Source organism: Macaca mulatta, chromosome 6 (genome assembly GCF_049350105.2).
Source record: "Macaca mulatta isolate MMU2019108-1 chromosome 6, T2T-MMU8v2.0, whole genome shotgun sequence".
Classification (NCBI taxonomy): Eukaryota; Metazoa; Chordata; class Mammalia; order Primates; family Cercopithecidae; genus Macaca; species Macaca mulatta.
The window spans coordinates 175,799,509-175,806,580 of record NC_133411.1 but is presented as its reverse complement, the minus strand read 5'-3'; positions in this window follow the sequence as shown (position 1 = coordinate 175,806,580).

Sequence of the window (7,072 nt, the reverse complement as noted above, 5' to 3'; positions counted from 1 at the left end):
TTCCCCTGTTAAACTGTCTTGCCACCTGTGTAGAAAATCACTTGGCCATAAATATATGAGTTTATTTCTGGAATCTATTCTATTGATCTATATGTCTATCCTCATGACAGTTCCACATTGTTTTGAGTATTTCAAGCTTTGTAGTATAAAGTTTGAAATTAGGAAGTATGAGTTTTTCAAATGTGTTATTCTTTTACAAAATTATTTTGGATATTCTGGGTCCCTCTTATTTCCGAAGGGATTTTTGGATCCAGTTGTGAAATTCTGGAAAAAAAAAAGCAAGCTGGGATCCTGACAGGGATTGTGTTGAATCTGCAGATCAATTCGAGGAATATTGCCATCTTAACAATACTCATTCATTTGATCCATAACCATTGGGGTCTTTCCATTAATCAGGTCTTTGTTAATCTCTGTCAACATTATTTTGTAGCTTTCAGTGTATCTTATACTCCAGTTGATACAATTATTCCTAATTATTTTGTTCTCTTTGATGCTATTGAAAATGGAAGTGTTCCCTTAATTTAATTTTTATAGGCATATCTAAAATTTAGTACATTGAACATAAATTAGTCAATTGTCTTTCAAGGAAATATAACAGATAGCTGATTCTGTGCAAATTTGTATAACGCCAAGGATGTTGTCCATTTTTAACTTCTACCATTGTACTCTTGTTGCCAAATAAGAAAATTAGGCAACAACAGCTGAAGAAGTTAAACTAGGAACATTTCTCCAATAGACAGTAAGATGCAGATGTTTAAATAAGATGCTAAAAATGAGATGGGTTAAACTCTCTCCTCTCTTTATTTTAGGTAGCATGCATGACTGGCAGCATACTCTCATATGAGGTTCTGACACACGCAATCTTCCTGACAGGATTTATTAATTAGAAAAGAAAAGGAGTTTTTAAAAATTGCAGCAAATTTTATAGAAAGCATAAAAATAAATTTAGCCTTCAAAGTATATTTCAAGACAAGTCTATGGACATGATATTCTGAAACACAATGCATTTCTTTTTTATATTGAGTGATGGTGTTTATTGTAAAAATTTTGTTTAATGATATTGCTGTCCCAGTGATATATTTTATGTACTCTACTTACTGAAGTATTGTTCCCTTCAAGCTTTAAAGTTTTGAAGAAACCAACTCTAGATTCTTGTGTTTAACTTTAATTGGTAATGTAGCCTCAATACCTTTTAAACATTCAAATGAAAATACTGTTGCAAATCAGGCTTCTGGCAGTGGTCTGACCTCTCTGGTCATTGTTTTATACTTTTGTTTTCTTCTAACATTATGGAAGGAGAGGCAGGTGTGTTAGGGATATACAGCTGTGTTATTTCTTGAAACAGCTGGTGCCAAGTTGTCAAAAGAAAAGCTCTCCTTTCCAAATATTGCAAGCCTTGTGTAAGTAGACATAATGTAAGCTATGTACCCACAGTTATTGATTCTGCTCATTGACAGCTGAGGTGTTTAATATATCCATCCCCTTTGTAATGCCATTTTAAAACTCTTTGAGGATTAGGAAGGCGGTTTTCTCAAAGGTATTCTTGAGAGAGCAAAGGCCAACTAGCCCTGTAGTTGTGAGGGCTCTGATAGAAACTTAAGTGAGGAAAATGGAAGAGAGAAGCTAGCAGATATGTTCTAACCTGCCACAAATAATGATTTTTTAAAAGCCCCAGAAGAATGTGCTTTGCTACTTTACATAATGCTATAATACATTAACTCATGTACTATGACTGGTGAAAGTTTATTTATTCATTTATTTCTGCCTCAGGCAAATACCAGATAAATGCTTACAATAGCAGGTTAGCAGGTGTTTCGGCTACAGCCATCAGTAAGTACCTCCTTGATGTACAGGAACTGTTTGACTGCTTGCCTAGTTCTAGCCCACGTGGAAATTGTCAAAGCCTTTAGCGATTTGCAGAAAATAAAAATAAAAAAAGACCAAGATTTGATGCTGTAGTATTTAGATCAATAGAGGATTTGCTACATTCATGCTTGGATAATCAGCTCACAATACAATGTGCCAGATGCACAGTATGCATAATCTATACATCAAGAAATTCTTACTCATCTTCACCATCCACCCATCTTTTCAATTATTTATTTATTCAGAAAAATATTCTGAGATAGTATTCTACTGCCTCACTAACTATACCCTATGCTAATAAATTTTAGATACTTCAGCAGTTCACTTTTATTATTTTCTGTAATATACCTTCAGGCTACTGAGTGCATCTATAGGTTTCCCTCTCTCCATGATTCGTCGTCCTGTGTGCTTAACAGATCAGTGAACTGAACTGATGCAAATGAGGCTTGAAATGTTAAACACAACTTGTAATATCAAAGGTTTTCATATCAAATAATTTTGTTCCTAGAGAATCCTAGGGAGATTAAGGATGCACATGGTGTCTAAAATGTCCACCATTTACATGAAATATCCCAGCAGTAGATGGATAATTACCAGCTCACACTAGGAATACAAAGAAAACACAGCCAGTTTATCCTGTCCATGTAAACAGACTGGGGAGTTTTTCTAGGAATTAGGTCCATATAAAACTTACTGAATACAGAACCAAAAATAACCGCAGACATCTGTCTGATAGAAGCTTTTATGATCGGGCCTTGAGGTAGTATTTTCCTTACAACTACAGTTGCAACAATTTTCTAAGCCCAGCTGAGAAGCAAAATGTGTAAGGCTGAGCTTTCAAACTAGCCACTGTCAACTTATCTCAAAACCCTGTGAAATAAGTTTTTCATAAACTGTAATGCTAAACTGATTTTCAGGGTATGTTGATACTGCTGCTTTGTGCAGTGTGGAAGAATTCCTTACTCTGGGTACTGGGGTAGGCAGTGAGGCAGTATGTTATCCGAACTGACTTGAAAGTTTCCTAAACCACGTCCTTGAGGTTTTCCAGTTCGTGAAAGGCAAACTGGAATAACACACCTGAAATTCACTGTCAAAGGAGGCACTGCTGGAGACAAATAAATATGCATTGTTAAGAAACAGATTAAGGATGTCTAACCACCAGCAAAGCATAGAGCAGTGGTTCTCAACTGGGGGACATTTTGCTCCACAGAGAATGTTTGGCAATATCTGAAGGCATTTTTGGTTTTCACACCTGGGGGGTGAGGTGGGGGATGCGTGCTACCGGCACCTAGTGGATAGAAGCCAAGGGCGCTGCTAAACATCCTACCATATGCAGGATATCTCTCTGCTGCAAACAATTTTCCAGCCCCAAATGTCAATATGGTTGAGTTTTGAAAAACCGGGGTATAGAGTAGTCAAGCAACTATCTTAGTGTGCCTCCGAATGAGAGGAGATTTGGGACTGAATTGTCCAAATAATTACTTAAAAGTCTTCACTTGGCTCTGTCAGTGTAGGGCTGGTCTGAGACCACAAATAAAGATGCCTCTGCTTGAGTTAATCAGTATAAACATCCAAAGGCTATGCAGGTTCCTTTGGAGTGCAGGCTGAGATCAGCCAATCAATTGTATCTGGTTTTAATCCATCATGAGGGGCAATCTATCCCACGGGAACTGACAGCGAAAGGTGATGTTTCAGAGGACAAACGTTACATGCTGATTCATTGATGCCTTAACCTCATTCTTGCAAGTACCATTATTTAGTTAGGGTTTATAAAGCGTTGTGAAGATAGAAAATGCTATATAAATGCTAAGTGTCATTATTATTGTTATCATCTTTCTGAGGAACTGCTTCTGTGAATGATGTTATAGTACAAAAACACACACACAGATATCACTTCATACCCATTTATAGTTTTGAGGAGAGGTTACTATAATGAGGAATTCACATTGTGCCATCTCCTTTGCACTCTGAGTTAAAACAAATTAAATAAGGCTTAATTAGAGAGTGTTTTATGCACTCCAAAAATGCAACTGATTGATATTCTGAGTAAATACAGGTTAGCTACCGGAGAAAGAATACTGAAAAGTTTCCAGAATTATAAAATCAAGACTGAATTATTGCCATGATATTAAACATATGAATGAAGCAGATACAATCCCTCCATATATTTTAATTTTTTAATTGTCTTTTTGTTATTTAAAATATAATGTAGCATTTCCCCATTTTTAGTGGTTGTTTGAAATTCTACCATTTTCACAGCACTAAAATTTCTATTTAATTTTAATTGTGTGGGGAAGGGTTTCTTAAAACACTGTGTGGGAGAAAAATAACAATAAATAAGCAAATAAAAACCTTTTTAAAAAGGCCTAGTAAAATGCTAATTGTAGAGTGATTGCTTACAAAGTAACTGCTGATGTATTTGTAAATTATTTCCAATTTAATTTTGTGACAGCAGTTACTTTCTAAGCTGGCATGCTTTTCTGGAGATTTTGATTCAGGTAGAAACTGTCAAACTGTCAATGGATACGGCAGTCACATTTTGACTGTTATGCCTAAGGCAGTGTGGAAAATACCGATACAATATGGCACCACTAATGATTCAATCATTATGGGAACACAGGCAGACATGGTTTACGGTTGCATGTGTATGTTGATTGTGTTTTCCTGTTAGCCTCCTTCATTTCTATAGAAATCTATGGAAAACCAGGTTGATCCGATTAAATTTCTGCCACTTTTGGCCCATGTCAAGTCAAACTCTTTGGCCTACACCTTCGTGACTACTTAAGATACCTTTTACACTGTCAGAGACAAAGAGAATTAAATTGAGGATTTATAGCAGAAGCAAATTAATTGCTAAAAGAAAAAAAGAAAACGTCTTCTCTGTAAATGCTAAAATCACAACATAGTTATATTTTTGCATTTATATACATACTAATTTCTCTACCCAGAGCCAAAGTAAGATAAATCCTGGTGCTCAGCATCTGCCTTTCCCGTTTTCCATGCTAGGTTGCCCCACAGGCTGGTGAAATATTACTTAGGGCAATAGTGTCATGACAGAGTATGCCATCCAAGCAAGAAGAGAGAGAAAAAGGAGAGATGAGGCAGTTCTGATGAGCTGATCTACAGTTTTGCAATCAAAAAAGCTGGAAAGCTATTTGAATTTCCACCTACTTGCAAGATTTGTGTTTAGGTTTGGTTTGCTCTTATTTTGAATTATATATAGCTGTTGGCAACATAGTCATTCCCTGATTAGAACCACTTAGGCCTTAATCTGTCCCCGTCTCCATCTTCTAACATTCAAAGTCGTCCCAGGGAAAAAAGTAGGGACCCAGTGACAAATACTTAGGGATCTAGCTCAAAACTGGGGAGGAAGATCAAGGTAGAAACCAGAATGAACTAAAATTCTTCAACATTCCCATGGCCCACTATTTTATTTCTATATCCAACCAAGCAAATGAACATTTTCAGAAGTCTTTGGAATGGGCCCCCGTTTTTCCAAAGAGAAGATCCAGGAAGAAATGTTTATGATGAGTGTAGACATGTGCAGGGGTAGACTTAGAGCTGAAATCCTAAAATGCCTACTTCTATTTGATTTTTTTTCATTTAGTTACACATATCTATTCAAGATTATCTATTTAAAAAACTTATTTGGATACAATTCAAGTACCATACTATTCAAGTATTTGAATTACACAGTTCAATGGTTTGTAGTATATTCACTGAGTTTCAAAAAGAAACCTATACCTTTCAGCTATTACCTTCTTGTTCCTCCATCACCTCCCCCAATACAGGCAACCAATAATTAATGTTCTGTCTCTATAAATTTCCCTTTTCTAGGTATTTCATATGAATGGAATTATATAATGTGGTCTTTTGTGCCTGCCTTCTTTCAGTTAGCATGATGTTTTCAACTTCACCCATTTTGTAACATGTATCAGTATCCCCATTCCTTTTATAACCAAGTAATATTCCATGGTATGGATCTACCATATTTTAATTATCCTTTAGTTGATGGACATATGGTTTTCACCTTTTGGCTATGATGTATAATGCAGCTGTATACATTCATGTACAGTTTTTGTTTGGACATATAACTATGATTAGATATTTTTAAGTATTAATTTATGCATTTTTAATACTTTCACATTTCCTGAAATAACTTCATTCAAATTCTTCACAGGCATCTTCAACATCAATCTTCATCAGCAGTAAAGTCACTTTTTGACTGATAACCATGTTTGAGAGCACGTAATTTTCACTTTTATTCTAATTTTTTGGCAACACAGAACTTTTTAAATCCATCTATGATGATCTCCCTGAAAATTTTGTCTTGATCCACAAGAGCTCTTTGATATAACATTTGAAAACATTGTTCATGTGCTTGTTTTCTCATTCATCTGGAAAGTTCATATAGATGGTCTCCAAGATGTAACCACTTAGTCTGACGCTGTTGGAAGAAACTTTTTTCAAGGCTTGTTTACAATGATACCCTGCGCTTACAAGTCTGAGGTCAGACCACAAGAATCATTACTAATTTTGTATTAGTGCATCTCCTTTATTTTCTTGGTTTCATCAGTTGATTTCTGTTAGAATCCAGAAGTTGCTTTGATTGAGATAATTTCTGGAGAGTATGTTTTCTGTTACTTTTTGCCCTCGCTATTTCTCGGGCTGGGATGCTCTTTCCTTAGATAACAATGTGGTTAGATCCCTCATTTGCTGAATTATCATTTCATTTTACAGAGGTCCTCATATCTAAAATTGTAACTCCACTTCAGAATTCATTAAAAAAATTCTTGCTTCTGCTTTATTTTCCTCCTTAACACTTACAATTTTCTAACATTTATATAATTTTCTTATCTACTGTGCTTTATTATTTCTCTCTCCCACTAGAGTATAAGATCTATGAAAGCAGAGATTTCTGTATTGTCCTCATGGCTGAAACAGCACCTGGAACAGTGTTTGTAGTTACGAGGCACTAAATATTTGCTGAATAGGTAAACTTGTTGTTGAATAGGTCATCCTGCTGCTCAAAAATAACATAAGCGAGGGAGCTCCCCATGTGACAAATCAAATATGTGGACTCTGTTTTTGATAACGAGTAATTTTGGGGAGTAATATTCTGTTTATAATTTGGCATGCATATTAGCCGTTACACTATATTATCTTATTGAACCTCTTATTACTATAAAATTTTCAACTGTAGAGA